Source organism: Hylobates moloch, unplaced genomic scaffold, assembly GCF_009828535.3.
Source record: "Hylobates moloch isolate HMO894 unplaced genomic scaffold, HMol_V3 SCAFFOLD_1, whole genome shotgun sequence".
Taxonomy (NCBI): domain Eukaryota; kingdom Metazoa; phylum Chordata; class Mammalia; order Primates; family Hylobatidae; genus Hylobates; species Hylobates moloch.
In genome coordinates this window covers 79,846,950-79,864,554 of record NW_026652276.1, presented here as the reverse complement: position 1 = coordinate 79,864,554, position 17,605 = coordinate 79,846,950, and the positions used below count along the sequence as shown (strand labels likewise).

At 35.0% G+C, this 17,605-nt stretch overlaps 1 protein-coding gene across 2 annotated transcripts in view; it reads right to left on the bottom strand.

Moving 5' to 3' along the window:
* KCNH7 (potassium voltage-gated channel subfamily H member 7) overlaps positions 1-17,605 on the bottom strand; it is a 477,588-nt gene that overhangs the window by 390,341 nt on the left and 69,642 nt on the right. The window lies entirely within an intron of this gene.

Here is a 17,605-nt window from a genome sequence, read left to right as displayed (position 1 = left end):
TAAGCTTGATTAAATATTATAACAATATTTTAATATTTACAATGTATATGAATTATGAATATAAAAGCATCTTGAACAAGATAAAACACTATCCAAATACAAGAGAATAATATAGTTTATTAAATGATGATTATATTTGTTACTTCCACTATAATATCCTTAGAAATAGCCTTTTATTTCCCAGAGTGCATAATGCCAAACCAACACAATGACTTTCGTAATAACAAAGGGTGAATTTGAGAAGGAAGAAACTGAAAACAGAGAGGGGAGAAAGGAGATTACTGCAATAGATCAAGAGGCAGCAGTCTGAAACTATACAAGAGTAGTAGAAATGAGAAAAGGAAAAATAGAAAGAGAACGAAAAAGAAAGACATCACAGAGAGTGAATCGACAACTTTGGCAATTACTTTTATAAGAAGGAATAGGGAGGGTATAAAAATTGTAAAAAGAAAATTAAGATTTCGAGCAAAAATTAAATTAATGAATGAGCAAGCAAAAGATTTGAAAGAAAATAGTTAAAATAACTAGTGCGGTTTTCAGCAGGAAGAGAGATTGAGGTATTAGTAGGATTTCAATGTGGAGACATCCAGGTAGCAGGTAAAAAACCAGGGTTGGGTCTGTACATTTATAAATTACAGGGAAAAAAATGCAATTGTTGAAAGAAGACCATAGGAGCAAGTCCAGGAACAGAAACTTGGGGAACTTACATTGACTTTTAAGAGAGTATGAGATTTAAGAGATGGGTTTTAAAAATCAGCTAGAAAAGGAGATGGAGAAAAGTAAAACCAGCAGGAAGTAATGTCCTTTTATCCAAAGCAATAAAATGCAAAGAAAAAAATGAATTATGAAGAAGCCACTGTGTTTAGGACTTAGCAAACTTTTGGAGACTGTTGAGAAACCAGCTTTTGTGGAGTGCTTAGAACAAGAGTCACTTTGCAAGGAATTAATTTTGGTCTAAAATAAATACATGAATTTCCTGTCACTAAGTCTACACTGGGCTGGAATCAACTATTCTGTTGTGAATGTAATAACTGCCACAATAACACTCTTCCCAGAAATACAAAGCTTCCTACTTTATAGCATTTTTCCTATTTAAGATTCTCTGACACTTTTTTCTCTAGAACAACGGCAACAAAAATTAACACTTTTTCTAAAAGAATTTATTTTATTTCTTTAGAACAGAGGATCTTTTCTATATGGTTGATGTTAAAATATGTACTTATTACATTAAAAAAAAAAAAAATGGCCAGGCACAGTGGCTCAAGCCTATATCCTAGCACTTTGGGAGGCTGAGGCGGGTGGATTACCTGAGGTCAGGAGATCTATACCAGCCTGACCAACATGGAGAAACTCCATCTCTACTAAAAATACAAAAAAAATTAGCCAGGTTTGGTGGTGGGTACCTGTAATCCTAGCTACTTGGGAGGTTGAGGCAGGAAAATCGCTTGAACCCAGGTGGCAGAGGTTGTGGTGAGCTGAGATCATGTCATTGCACTCCAGACTGGGCAACAGAGCAAGACTCCATCTCAAAAACAAAAGAAAACAAAATCTAAAAGTTTATCAATTTTCTTTATTTAATGTAGTTTGTTTACCTGCATGTTTCACTCAGGAGTGTTTAGTTAGAATCCTTGTGTGACACTGTGTGATCGTGGACTTTATTTTAAAGATGTTCACACTGAATAGCTCTTAGCAAAACATAAGTTGAAGGAAGCACAGTATACCTACTTTAAAGTATGATAACAATTGCAATCCAATACAGAAATATTTAGACAGATACTATTGTTTCATTATTGAATTATGAAAACATTTACCATATTATGTATGTTATGACATGAAATACTCTGAGCCACCATGTCGTGCCCGGGATTTTGTTCTTAATTGAGGAGAAGGCTTTGGGGGGTATTTGAGGTAGCAACATCATACTTTTTATATCTTCAGGGGATCCCTCTGGCTCCTGTGGGGAATAGACTGAAGGGGGCTGAGGGTAGAACCTGGGAGATGAGCTGTAGTCAACATATATTTTGGAAAAAAAAAATCATTGGCATATACTTGTTACATCTAAATTAAAATGAGGAAGAAATCTAGAAGTGGTGTATGCTCAACCAGAGAGATAGTCTTATTTATATCTGCTTTATTGTGGTTGCATTAGGTATATTAAGATCTTAGTATTATCAAAATACTAAGTTAAGAGAAATAAAGAGAAACAAGTGATATTTTTAATTCAATGTTTCACATTTCAAGGGTTCTACTCTATGTTGACTAAAATTCTGTTTTTGAGTTTTCATAACTTAATCATCATAAGTGAGTTATAAAATAAACATAAAAAAGACATATTATTGTATTATTCAGTAAACATCAAGGGACTGATATAATTGTATAAATTTTTCATTCAAATTAAAGCAATATTTTAATAGTATGAGCTAAACGAGAGGTTAGTCTTACTTGCAGAAACAACCAAAAGAGGTTGAATGATGTACCAATGTTACAATTCTAGTTAAGGTCATAGGTTTGAATGTAAACTCTATGACTGGAATGGCTGCTATACCCAGGACCTAGAACAAATTCTGCCATATATTAGACTCTTCATTAATGCTGTTGATGTGACACTTCTCCCAATTATTTTATATTACATCTGAGGAAAATTTCAACTCTTTTGCTTCCATTTAAACTTGTTTTTATTTCTACTTTAGAGACAGAATCTCACTCTGTCACCCAGGCAGTGCAGTGGCACATTCAGCTCACTGCAGCCTTGAACTCTTAGGCTCAGGGGATCCTTCCACCTCAGCTTCCTGAATAGCTGGGACTACAGGGACCTGCCGCCATGCCTGGTTAATTTTTGTTTATTTTTTAGAAAGATGAGGTCTACAGCCAATATCATACTGAATGGACAAAAACTGGATGCATTCCCTTTGAAAACTGGCACAAGACAGAGATGCCCTCTCTCACCACTCCTATTCAACATAGTGCTGGAAGTTCTGGCCAGGGCAATCAGGCAGGAGAAGGAAATAAAGGGTATTCAATTAGGAAAAGAGGAAGTCAAATTGTCCCTGTTTGCAGATGATATGATTGTATATCTAGAAAACCCCATTGTCTCAGCCCAAAATCTCCTTAAGCTGATAAGCAATTTCAGCAAAGTCTCAGGATACAAAATCAATGTACAAAAATCACAAGCATTCTTGTACACCAATCAGAGACAAACAGAGAGCCAAATCATGAGTGAACTCCCATTCACAATTGCTTCAAAGAGAATCAAATACCTAGGAATCCAACTTACAAGGGACGTGAAAGATCTCTTCAAGGAGAACCACAAACCACTGCTCAATGAAGTAAAAGAGGATAAAAACAAACGGAAGAACATTTCATGCTCATGGGTTGGAAGAATCAATATCGTGAAAATGGCCATACTGCCCAAAGTAATTTATAGATTCAATGCCATCCCCATCAAGCTACCAATGACTTTCTTCACAGAATTGGAAAAAAATACTTTAAAGTTCATATGGAACCGAAAAAGAGCCCGCATCACCAAGTCAATCCTATGCCAAAAGAACAAAGCTGGAGGCATCACACTACCTGACTTCAAACTATACTACAAGGCTACAGTAACCAAAACAGCATGGTACTGGTACCACAACAGAGACATAGATCAATGGATCAGAACAGAGCCCTCAGAAATAATGCCACATATCTACAACTATCTGATCTTTGACAAACCTGACAAAAACAAGCAATGGGGAAAGGATTCCCTATTTAATAAACGGTGCTGGGAAAACTGGCTAGCCATATGTAGAAAGCTGAAACTGGATCCCTTCCTTACACCTTATACAAAAATTAATTCAAGATGGATTAACGACTTACATGTTAGACCTAAAACCAGAAAAACCCTAGAAGAAAACCTAGGCTATATCATTCAGGACATAGGCATGGGCAAGAACTTCATGTCTAAAACACCAAAAGCAATGGCAACAAAAGCCAAAATTGACAAATGGGATCTAATTAAACTAAAGAGCTTCTGCACAGCAAAAGAAACTACCATCAGAGTGAGCAGGCAACCTAAAAAATGGGAGAAAATTTTTGCAACCTACTCATCTGACAAAGGGCTAATATCCAGAATCTATTATGAACTCAAACAAATTTACAAGAAAAAAACAAACAACCCCATCAACAACTGGGCGAAGGATATGAACAGACACTTCTCAAAAGAAGACATTTATTCAGCCAAAAGACACATGAAAAAATGCTCATCATCACTGGCCATCAGAGAAATGCAAATCAAAACTGGCCATCAGAGAAATGAAAATCAAAACCACAATGAGATACCATCTCACACCAGTTAGAATGGCGATCATTAAAAAGTCAGGAAACAACAGGTGCTGGAGAGGATGTGGAGAAATAGGAACACTTTTACACTGTTGGTGGGACTGTAAACTAGTTCAACCATTGTGGAAGTCAGTGTGGCGATTCCTCAGGGATCTAGAACTAGAAATACCATTTGACCCAGCCATCCCATTACTGGGTATATACCCAAAGGATTATAAATCATGCTGCTATAAAGACACATGCACACGTATGTTTATTGCGGCACTATTCACAATAGCAAAGACTTGGAACCAACCCAAATGTCCAACAACGATAGACTGGATTAAGAAAATGTGGCCGGCTGGGCACAGTGGCTCACGCTTGTAATCCCAGCACTTTGGAAGGCCGAGGCGGGCGGATCACGAGGTCAGGAGATCGAGACCACGGTGAAACCCTGTCTCTACTAAAAATACAAAAAAAAAATTAGCCGGGCGTGGTGGCGGGCGCCTGTAGTCCCAGCTACTTGGAGAGGCTGAGGCAGGAGAATGGCGTGAACCTGGGAGGCGGAGCTTGCAGTGAGCCGAGATTGCACCACTGCACTCCAGCCTGAGCGACAGAGTGAGACTCCGTCTCAAAAAAAAAAAAAAAAAAAATGTGGCACATATACACCATGGAATACTATGCAGCCACAAAAAATGATGAGTTCATGTCCTTTGTAGGGACATGGATGAAACTGGAAACCATCATTCTCAGTAAACTATCACAAGGACAAAAAACCAAACACTGCATGTTCTCACTCATAGGTGGGAATTGAACAATGAGAACACTTGAACACAGGAAGGGGAACATCACACTCCCGGGACTGTTGTGGGGTGGGGGGAGGGGGGAGGGACAGCGTTAGGAGATACACCTAATGCTGAATGACGAGTTAATGGGTGCAGCGCACCAACATGGCACATGGATACATATGTAACAAACCTGCACATTGTGCACATGTACCCTAAAACTTAAAGTATAATAATAATAATAATAATAATAATAATAAAAAAGAATAGTGCCAAAAAAAAAAAAAAAAAAGAAAGATGAGGTCTATGTTGCCCAAGATAGTCTAAAGCTCCTGGGCTCAAGCCATCCTCTTGCCTTGGCCTCCCAAAGTGCTGGGATTATAGGTGTGAGCCACTGTGCCTGGCCCTGAAATTGCTAATTAAACTAAATTAAAAGATTTAGAAGATTCGCTTTAAAGGGCAATTTAACTTATAGACAGGGTGTTTCTAAAGTGAGATTTGCTTTTAGATGACACAAATTCAAAAACAGACACCAATTAATCCTTTAGCTAAATAATCACAAAATTTAAATTAACAGGGCCTGAATCTATATCCATTATTTAAAGCCTAAGTTAGTCATCAAAATATAACCGTGGTAAAATTAAGTCCTGTGTACATTTCACTGTGAAATTTACTTTCCACCATTTGGGAGGTTACAAGGAAAAAAAATCTCTTGGTTTAAAAATATTTTTTTCTATGTTTAATTTTAGTTGTGCATTTTTCATTTTTAGATTATTATTTTTCATTTGAATCTGTAAAGCTGTTAAAAAATGTGGAATAAAGTACTGAGGTAATCATCTGCTGTTTTACCATTTCCTTCTGGTGCCAGCTAAAATTAAAATGGGAATATCAGTGTTTAGAGATTTAAATGTTAGGCATGATTGAAATAGTATCATTTGGAAGAAAGGCTCCCAGACAGATCTCCCAACATGTATTGAAAAAGCAGCTGCTTTTACTGACTACCCTTCAGGTTCCTCCATTAGTCTATTTAATGAATTTTTCCCTTTTCAAAATTGCAGTCTTAATCAGATTCCTGATGAAATAATATAGCTTTTTTGCCAAAATTCAAATCTGGTGAGAAACACAAAACAAAACAAAATCTCCCAAGAATGATTATAGGGTTAGCCATTTCTCCCTGTAATCCCCATTAAAAAATATGTATATCCTTAGAAACGTTTGACCACAAAGATATCTCAGTTACCAAAATTTCTAGATAAAGGAACCACCATGCACAGATACTTATTTCTTCAAGTTCATAATCATGCTATAGAGAATGACATGAAAAAAAAATTTACCCCTCTATCCTGGGAGTACATCATATCAGACCTTGGATTTTTCACAAGACAATAACTAGGGCATGCTTAGTGAGTGCAAGTAAATTGCAGATGAATGTCTTGTTTCTTGGGACAATTATGGTCAGGTTATCTAGTTTTTTCAATAAAGACTGCCATTGAGTGCCATATTTTCATATGCACAGCCATCCAATTCATATGAGTTACTACTATGCACAACTTATTATTCTCAATAAGCTCACTGTACTTGGGCAGAACCAAAGCTGGACTGAGTACTATGAGTAATAGTAGGTTTATATCAACTCTTAAAGGAGATTTTATTTGCAGATATGGTCTAACACTGGTTACGAGGAGGAAAGTAAAAACAACTTATTTCTTCTCTGTTGTTTCCATGGGATCTGTTGTCGCTAAAACATAGCAAGAGCTGAGTAAATATATGTTGAAGAAAAAGTGGATGTGTTTAATGAGTTTGTTCTAGGAAAAACATGAGACCTAGACCTTGAACTGAGAGGAAAGTCAGGGAAAGTTCTCTGGAGGGGATGAGAGTTCCCTGAGATGCTGGGCAGATATAAACATTGGGCAGGACCCAGTATAAGCAGCCAGGCTATATCGTTATTGGAAGATATATTCTTTAGTCAAACTGAAACATCATTTATTTTTTGTATAAACAGAAAGCCAAAAATGTTGAAGAAACTCTCGCTTTAAAAAGTAACTTAAAGTTTGTATGTATGTGTGTTTGTATGTGTGTGTGTATACATACACACATATATTGTTTATATGTATATAAACAATATAACTATGAGTATATATATACATATATGTACACATATACATTTACATATCTACATATACATATATATATATACGTATTTGTATATACTCATAGTTGTATTGTTTTTAGAAACCAGTATATAATCAAGCAAATCTGATAAAGCATTACATTCAGTAGAAATTATTTCCTATACCAAAAGCTTTACCATTGAATCCTCTTATAGGTTTGCCTTGTCTACTTAAAGTGTGAGTCAACTTACACAAGTTTCAATAAAAATTAAAAGCAAATAAGCAATAACAACTTTACTGCCTTTTAGCTAAGGTTTGAAGTCTCATGATTTGCTATGCACAGGAGGACATTTAAGGGTTCACATTTTGAGGCCAAGGAAATATGAAGGAAAAATCGATTATTATTTGAGGAAACAAAGGATGATATAAATAACATTAAAATATAGTGTAATTGGTTGATCTAATTAAAATTCCTTGTTAAAGAATGACCTGAGAAATTTTTGACTCCTCACGAAAGAAGGAGAGGTACTTTCCACTCTTTCCCAGATGGGTAGCTAAAGATTGGGCCTGGGTTTCTTTCACCTCCAGGAGTAACAATTTTTTATTTATAAAAATGTAGATCTGTGAAGGGAATAGTTAACTGTACCCTACACAAAGAATAGACTAGAGGCCTTGGGACTTCTGGATTGAAAGGCAAGAGGCCCAAGCCAGAGAAGTAAATTGGATTGTTCTCTGTTAGTGGTGGAAACCTGCAACCTTGCCTCACACAGGTCCTAAGAAGTGGTACCTCGCCTAGGGACTAACAGCTGCATGTTATCATTGGAGTCTGGGGAGAATAGCTCAGCCCAGCACTGAGGAAGTAAACTTGACAGCAGAAAGGTCATCTTTCAAGTAGATCCCTAGGGCAAATCACGGTGCATTTTCAGTGGTGATCACAATGGATTAACCCTATCAAGGTTTCTCAGCCCAATTTCTTGAACGAGGTCTCTACAATTTCCTGGGGTCTCTACAACTCAAGAATAGTAAGGGCATATCACAATGATTGCTCTTAGATCTATTGCTGATGTTGATTGGAAATCAGTTGCAAGCTAGGTGTGATTAGATTGAGGACCAAATGAAGGAGAGAGGGAGGGAGGGAAAGAAGGAAGAACATGAGGACAGGCAGGCAGCAAGGAAGGAAGGAAAAAAGAAAGAACAGAGGAAGAGAGGAAAGAAAAGGAAAAGAAAAAAACTCCAGAGAACAAAAACTTTTGGAATTTTTAAAATGAGAGAATTTTTGAAACAATGTAAATGTCAAAAATTAATAAGTAATTACTTTCTAGATGATAATGTGTATTTGCTCCCACTAATTGTTCTCAACTTTGCAAAAATTGCCAAAAATTGCCTTCAGAGTCCCACTTATTAAAACATTCAAAAGATACAAAGTTCTGAAGAATATGTAATAACTTTGCATAGAGTGTGTTTACTGAAAATGAAAGATAATAACGTCACTTAAGTGGAAAAGCCTTAGTATTTTCACTATGTTCAACCAAGTGTACAGTATGTGGCACATAATTTCTTAATGCTATGAATTTGTGTAGCTTATGATAGCTAGCTAGAATACTCATTTATCTTCAAAAACACTTTGACATAGTTTGAAACGTGACATGTTCAGTGGAAATCTAACGCAGGGGATTCAAACATTTTCTAGTTTAGTAACCACCTTGCAGAATTTTTTTTTTAAAGTCTCAAGTAGAAAAACAATACTTTGCTCTGACATACATTGGTTAAACAGGAAATTAGTTGTCACAAACCATTATTCAGAAAATATTTTAAATTAATTTACATTTTTATAAATCTCAATAAACTTCCCCTTGTATTTGAAAAAAATCACCATGTGTGCAAGACATGTTATTTATTCAATCTTCAGATATGCTTATTTCTCCTGTAAACTTAGGGGACCCATGCAATAATTCTGTATCCCCTTCATGTCTATGCCTTGTAGGTTTTAAGAGTATAATCACTTAGTTATCGTTAAAAGTCCAAAATACTATAAATTTTTATTGAGTGAAGTAACATTAATGGTCCCCTTCTCATTACTCCTCTAAATAGTATCTTCTGAGCCATACTAGTATGAGTATACTAGTATTCTTAATGCGATCAAAAGTAGTGAATCACTTGTCTTTAAACCTAATTACACCAGAAATGTTTAGTGTTGGTATGCATACAAATAAGCTTGGCTTCAATATTTTATTTCATTGCAGCATCTGCTCTAAAATGATTTTCCCTCTAAAATATATGCTTTATTGAATACCTAAATATGGTCTTTTGAACAGCACACTTAAGATTTCTGTAGATAATGCATTCTAACAAAACTTCCTTAGAAAGATCCGCACCAGGTATTATTCTTTCACTTATGAACAATACATTATTTACGTGTAGAATAGCAACTAATTACAATTGCTCTATCATTCTAGTTGCTTGGCTGTGATTTCTAAGTTTATGAATGCCTTTTCAAAATGTTCTACCTAAGAGTCAGGTTGATAAATTACGGCAAAAATAAGCTTGTTTTTATAATTCTGTAAAAACTAGTAACACAATTATCTTTTGGTCATATGACACATATTGAATGTTAATATTTTTGCTTCATCCACGTTTCCCCCTACATTTATATCCCTGTCTATATCAAGGAATTGATTAGAAAGCTACTCAAGGAAGCTTAAGTGAGGGAGTTCTATTGTAGGCATTGAATAGATTTTGCTGATATCTATGGTGAGTATCTATTGCTTGGTTGGCTTAGCAACATTTCCACCTTTTCCTCTGGAAATATCTTTCTTCTCCTGACTTCAAGCTTGGAGTTTCAATGTCCCTATGTCCTTACAACCTGAACATATGATGAGATTATCAGAGGCTTTCTCAAGTTGTTCAAGTTGTTTTCAAACTGTAATTAAAGAAAGAGAGTCTCTGTCTGGTGACAGCACTATGAAAAAAAGTTCCCCAAAGTCAAAATATCTGATTCGATTACAGCAACAACGGTCCACATTTATTAAGTTCAGACATTCTACTAAGCACTTTAAACATTTAACAGCAACTCTATCGTTATACACCACATGTTATAGGTGAGGAAACTGTAGGTTAGAGTCAATGTCCAATTCTTAGTGCAACTAAGTCATAGTGCTCTTATCTAAGTCAGGCAGTCTAATTTTAATTTGGCAATGTTTACCTATCACTTTCTAACAGTGGGAAGAAATCTGCCTAAGAGTGTGAGGTGCATCATACAAAGAGAAGCACAGATGAGGGATTCGATAAGAGTGGATGGTGGTATTTGAGTCTATAGATCCAGCTGCTTCTCAGCTATGCCAGAACCTCTCCCCTTCCTAGAGTTTGACTGTTAAATATTCCTTTAATTCTGATATTTCCCATTCTCCTAATAAGTCTCAACTTTTTTCTCTCTTAAGCTAATTTGAGTTGAGTTGCTGAATCTCCAAAGAAGGGAAAGATAGTAAAGGCGAGTCCCTCAGGAATGGGTGGAGGAATTGAGAAGCCAACATTCAGTGTTGCTCTGACTTTCAAGAATACAAAGGCTCCCTTTCTTTCTGCTTCCTTCTCGTTTCTCTAGATCTTGTCTTTCTCTCCACTGCTTTTCTCCAACTACTCATTTTATTTTCCCTGACTAGAGATCTTCTTTCCTTTTTCATGACTTTTTTGTTTTTTTTTCTGCACAATGTACAATTTATTTCAAAGGGATCAAGAAATAACATATATATTATATATATACATATGTGTGTATATGTGTGTATATATATACATATATATACACAGATACATATAGACATATATATACACACATATATATATATATATATAGGCTTTTGTTATAACATCTTGTCAGCAAATAACTTGAGCTAATGAAAGATCTTGTTGGAAGGAAAGAGAGCCTAACACTGGGGACAGGGAGGGCGAATGAAGGAGATGTGGAGAGAAGAATTATGATTTTGGGAGCAGTGGGAAGAAAGACTATGGATTTTAGATCCATTCTGATCTAATTACCAGATGTGAAATTGATAAAGACCACCCTGTGGCACAAACTTTAGCGGGTGACTGGGGGTGTTCCTCTCAACGCCAGCAGCATTGTATACTTCACTCATTTAGAACTCAGTCTATATGTCTCAGGTGTTTGTGTTTTGAAAGTCTGAGCTCCTTAATGGGAGAATCTGAAGAATTTTTGGAGGGGGCATAAAAATTGGATTTTAGTCATAGTGTCAGTATATGCCTCATATTCATTTTTATATGATAATTATAATAACTCCTGTCTGCCCACCTTAAAAAATTGTGAGACATAAAATTATATAAATAATGTAAATATGCTTAGGAAACTGTAAAGGTATAGGTAAACATGGGAGGTATGAGTCTTAATCTGTGCTTCATCTAGAATAAGTAATCAATATATTCTATGAAATTAAGAAACAATTATTTAAGCAGTTCTTTAAAACTGAAGAGGAAGAACCTTCAGCCAGTAAAATAACACATTCATCAAGTCATCTTGAAAGCATTTTATAATACAATGGCTAGAATAGAGATTATGAGATCCATCACTGCTACTATGATTATCTCTTCTAATTTTTGTCCACTTTTCTATAAGGATTTATTTCAGCAATCATGCCCCAAGATTCCATCCAACTGACTAATTTCTTGAAATTTCTATAACTTTGTCTCAACTGTATAAATTTAGTTTCATAAATGAATGTATGCTCCTTTAAGACAGGAGCCATGATTCATTAAGCACCATTCTGAGTACTCAGTAAACACTACAAATATTATTTAAAACATTTTTAAAATCATTCAATTGATGAGTTTTGAACCCAAAAGTCCTGTATCTATATCCATTTGTATCAATTATTACTATGCCATTTGCTTCCCACTTACAATATACCAAGTAGATATAGTTTGTTAATTGCAAATAGCACCCACATGCAGTTGACTTTCACTATCTAAAACTGCCAATTACTCACTGCAAGTTACACAGTGTGCTTCTTTCTAGTTTCTGTCACCATGCTGATACTTAAAAGGATCAGTAAAGTTCCAAAATTGTTAGAAAATAGGATGGCCAGAGCTTGATGCATCCGTAGAGAGTAAACATTCAACCAAATTGCAGGGAGAGAAATGGGGTATAGGAATTGTGTTAAGAGAAACGAATGACCAGGGGAAGTTAGAGGGCTAGTAATGCTGTCTTAGTTGGGTGGAATACCCAGTAGAAAATTAATCTGGAAGGAAGGCATTTTCAGCGTGTGTGTGTGTGTGTGTGTCTGTGTGTGTGTGTGTGTATGTGTTTTGTTTTTATAGTACTTATGCTTATTCGTTCTTTCATCTGGTGCCTACTATGTGTCAACTACTATAGTAGCCTCCAGAGATTAAAAAATTTAGCTCTTTTGCCTTTGTGTAAACAATGTGACAAATACCATAACAAATTGATGTGAGGAATTTAATAAAGATGCTAGAGGAGTCTATGTGTGTGAAATGTGTGTTTGTGAGGGTTTTTATTTTTATCTGCCCTAAGGAAAGATTGTACATCAGTAGGCAGTGTTTTTAAAGTTCCTCTTTAGTATTTCTTTCTGTCCAAATATTTGGCTTTTCTCTTGCTTATATATTTCACGTAAAAATAGGTACATATTTCCCAATAGTGTATTACTATAACTGTACGATTCCTTAAGGTTTCATGGAAATCTCATGTCAGAGCACTGCAAATCAGGAAGTAGAAAATGAATAGTCAGTATGATGTCTCTGAAAGTTTCATTTTATAAAAGAGAAATAGCAGCAGCTACAAGAAGCCATGATGCTTTGATTTTATGGCTAGCATGATCATAAAAATTCAAAGCACAAGGTGGTCATATTTTATATATGTATTAAGAATGAAATCATTTCCAAGGAAATATGCCTTCTCTCCATGTAGCCTCCTTTGTAATATTTTATAGACAGTATAATTTCCCAATTATCTAAATATCGTTAAAGATGATCAAATCTAGTGTAATCTAGCAATGTTATTCTAGGTCATTATTAGAAACTACTAGAAATGCAAAATGATACATAAATCCTCTTTAAAATGTATAGAATAGACTTATTTTTCCAGTAGAATTATGTCCAAGCATAAATAATCACTCTCTTTACAGATTACTTCAAGTACAAAAGCCAGATCGAAACTGACAGGGAATAAACAATGTAAGCTTAGATATAGATGCCTAAAAAAATCAATTCATGAGTTATTTTTAAAAAGCTAAAGACATTTGTAAAAATATCCAATGTAAACATAAATATCTTTAAGCAGATGCAGTTTCAACTTTAAATTTATTTTCCCAAATTCATGATATTTTAGTATGTTATGAAGCATCATACATACATTTACTCTAGCCAAAATAAACTTACTTTAAATAGGCAAAGAGAGCTCAGCCAACATATTTTGGTTAGCCAACATAATTTTTTAAAGCTGTTATATTTTTAAATTGTTAGACATATATAGCCATATAAACATCAGAGATATAAAACCAAATTTTAAAAATATTAAAATGTCACAATGCTGACATGAATATCTACACTGACTTTATTGTATTGGATATAACCAGGAGAAGGGTAAGGAAGGAGGAAAAAGAATACAAGAAGGCACAAAACAGAAGATCAAGCTGCTACTAAAATCAACATTCAACATAAACTTACTCTTCAGGGAACAAGGTGGAAGAAAAAGAAAGCCTGATTGCAGGGTGCAGAAAAAGGAAAATGAAATGAAGATGTAAATGTCAAAACTCCACTAGTAGGTGATACTTTATTGAATCCTGGTATGTGTACAAGTCCAAAAATGCATACACATGTATCTTCTTGCCTAAATATTAAATATAACCATCAGCTTACTTCTGACATTGTGTTTAAGAGTGAGAACCCTGACTGACAAGGATGAGTGTTCACACTTTGAATCTCGCTCTCTGAAACAACTCTTCTCGATGGATTTCAATTCTTTCAGTTCTGTGGGGCTTCTAATATAGGTAGGTCCTTTGCTATGTGCTTGAAGGTTTTCTTCATAGGGACTAGAGGTGCGTATGTCTTACTATGTTGACACCACACTGTTCTCCTAACAAGCAGTGTTTGTAAAAGATAACAAAAAATGTTTATTGAATTTAATAGAAGGGGTCATAACTACAGATTTAAGTGGTCATATTACTGTCTTTCATGGAGCTGGCTCAATGTGAAGAATGAATATGATCAAAATACAATAAATGAATGAATTTTATTTATTGTATTTTGTGAAGTGTGAAGAATGAATATGATCAAAATACAATAAATGAATGAATTTTATTTATTGTATTTTGTGAAGTTTGAAGAATGAATATGATCAAAATACAATAAATGAATGAATTTTACTTCACGTTGATAACAAAATTCTCCATATTTTTCTTTTTGAAATAGGGTCTCACTCTGTTACCCAGGCTGCTGGAGTGCAGTGGTACAATCATAGCTCATGGCAGCCTTGTACCCTTGGGCTCAAACGATCCTCCTGCCTCAGCCTCCCAAGTGTCGGGGACCATGCCCCACCAAGCCAGCTAATTTTTACATAATTTGTTTTTAGACATGGGGTCTCACTATGTTGCCCAGGCTGATCTCAAACCCCTAGCCTCAAGCCATCCTCCTGCCTCAGCTTCCTGAGTAGCTGGGATTGCAGAAGTTTTTTTTTTGTTTTAAAACAAATGCTCTGCTATTCATACTCATTTTCTCCCTTTCTCCACTTTAACTACTAAAAAACATTTAATGTTTTTGCTTTCCTGTATACTTCATTTTCTTTTTAAATGTGTGTGGTGTGTGTGTGTGTGTGTGTGTGTGTGTGTGTGTGTGTGTGTAAGGAAAGAAGGCTTGAAATTACCTGTGCCCCTTATTGATCAGGAAAGTTCAATTTTAGCACTAGTCAGTGTTGCTCACATTTGGCATATGTACCTTGACATGAAACAACAGGTTAAGCAAAAGCTAACAAAACAAAAATCCAACTACAAGAAAGGGCTTGTGAATTTGTGAAAGACCTAGTTATCAGTGAAAAGAAGGTCTAAAACATGGGAATAGAGTCCCTTTTGTTAACGTTTCAAGTCTGTCTAGCACCCCTTTGTTGTCACAATATTTTTTGACAAGTCTAAATTCCAGAAGTGATCAGAAGATCAAGGAGTTCCTCAACAACAAAACAAAACAAAAAAGCTTGATTAGTGGAGAACGGTTTGTTTGATTCCTATTTATTTTAGTCGTCGTTTTTCTTTACATCTATGCTGTTGTCTTCCAGTTTTCTGCCAAACATTTGAGCAGCACAGATTAGAAAGCAACCATTTTCAGACCATTTTACATCCAGTGATTTTCGTATGGGCAATATCGTAAAAATTCAACATACACAAAAGTTATAAAATGAAGTCTCTTTCCCAGCTGTAATGCAGAAACTGAGCTACTTCTCCAGAGAAGTTTTGACGCTTCTAGTGAATCTGTGCTCTGTGTGTCCTTCCAAAGATGTTCTAAGCACATTACACACACACACACACACACGCACATAAACACACATCATTTTTATTTCTACACAAAGAGTAGAATGCTCTGTACATTGTTCCTTTCTGGCTTTAAAAAAATTTAACAATTTATCTTTGAGATTATTCCGTATAAGTTTATAAAGAGTTTATGAAGAGCATCCTTTCTCTCTGTCTCAATCTCTCACTCATAATGGCAGCATATTTACCTATAAAATGAATGTAAAATAATTTATTTAACCCATATCATATTCATGGGCATAAATGGTATTTCTAATATTTTGCTGCAATGAATAACCATGTACATACTCCTGTCATTCCTAGTATGTTTAATTGTACCTGTAGGACACATTTCTAGAAGTGAATTTACTCAGTTAAAGAGTATGCACATTTAAAAAATAAAAAAACAAGCAGTATATACATTTAAAAATTTTAAAGTTATATCAGAATTTACCTTCATAGAAATTTTACCAATTTATATTTCCACAAACAATAAATGAAAGCTTGGTCCTCACATCCTTATAACACCAAATATAATCATTTTATTTTTCCTGAACTTGAGAGGTGGAAAGAGGTTTTTCAGTGCTCTCATCATCTTTCTCCCATAGTTTTACTGCTATTGGAGTTTCATTGTTTATATTTAACGCATCTATTTGGAATTAATTATGATGTAAAATTTAAAGTATACATGTGTTTTTTCCCCCAGATTCTGCTAAATGGTGCCCACATCATTAATAATTAACTCAACCTTTTCCCACAGCTACAGAAGGCTGTCTTTATTATATACTATAACTGCATAAATAAGTGGGCCTTTTTCTCAGTTTTATCATATCCCATTGACCTGTATATTCATGGGCGAATACTTCATATTCTTTTTAATGAAAGTATTAAAACACATTTAATAATCAATAGGACAATTACCCATGTCTCAGTTTTTAATTCAGGATTTTAAATTAATATGAACAAATTTTACCAGGGTTAGCCCCAGTTAAAAAGCATCATTCAAGTTATTGTTGAATCACAAGACTTATTTATAAAGTGCCATGTTGTAAATTGAAAAACTCAAATAGTATCCTACAACATTTTAATCTGCTTGTGATGCTTTTGAAATTAAACAATTTCATCACAAGCAAAGATAAAATATTTATGAGAAATATGAAATAAATTAATTTGTGTTAGCAAGATAGTCAGCCATGTTTTGGGTTAGCAGAGTAGTTAGTGGATAGTATCCACAAGAAAATATGTTCCACGTTTTAAATTACTGACTTAAAACAAATTTAAGTTCCTAAATGATTGACTTAAAGACTAATTTGGGAGTACAAGCAATTAGTAAATTGAAGGCTGACTATCAAAGGACATAAAAAATAAGTGAAAGATGTTATTGATTAATCAAAACACAACTTTGAGGAAACATTAAAATAGGAATGAAAGGCCTCAAATTGTAATCGTTTTGGACAGATTTTCTGAAGCTGGGTTTAATTTTTATAAATTGTGCCTTTATGTTTTACCACATGGAGGGAAAAAACCCAACAGCATCGATCATCTAGCATCATCCATTTACCTCCGAAGTCAAAACTGCCCTATCTTCCATCCAATTCAACACCAACTCTGGAATCAGCAAAATCCACAGACTTAATTAAGCAATGCCACATTTGGCTCATGAACATGGATATAGGATAGAGAAAAACTAACAAGGCAGAGGTAAAAGAGATATCATTACTTCATCAAGTTATGAATGAGAGAAGCCAGTAGCATTTTTTTAAAGGAGGATAAAGGAAGCTTTGGGAATCAAGGAACAAAGTGCTTCATAAGTGTTGTCAGGTTCTGCAGCCTTTTCATAGGATTTAGCCAGGAGCAAGTCTTCCAGCTCTTGGAAAGTGTAAATGCAGGCTGT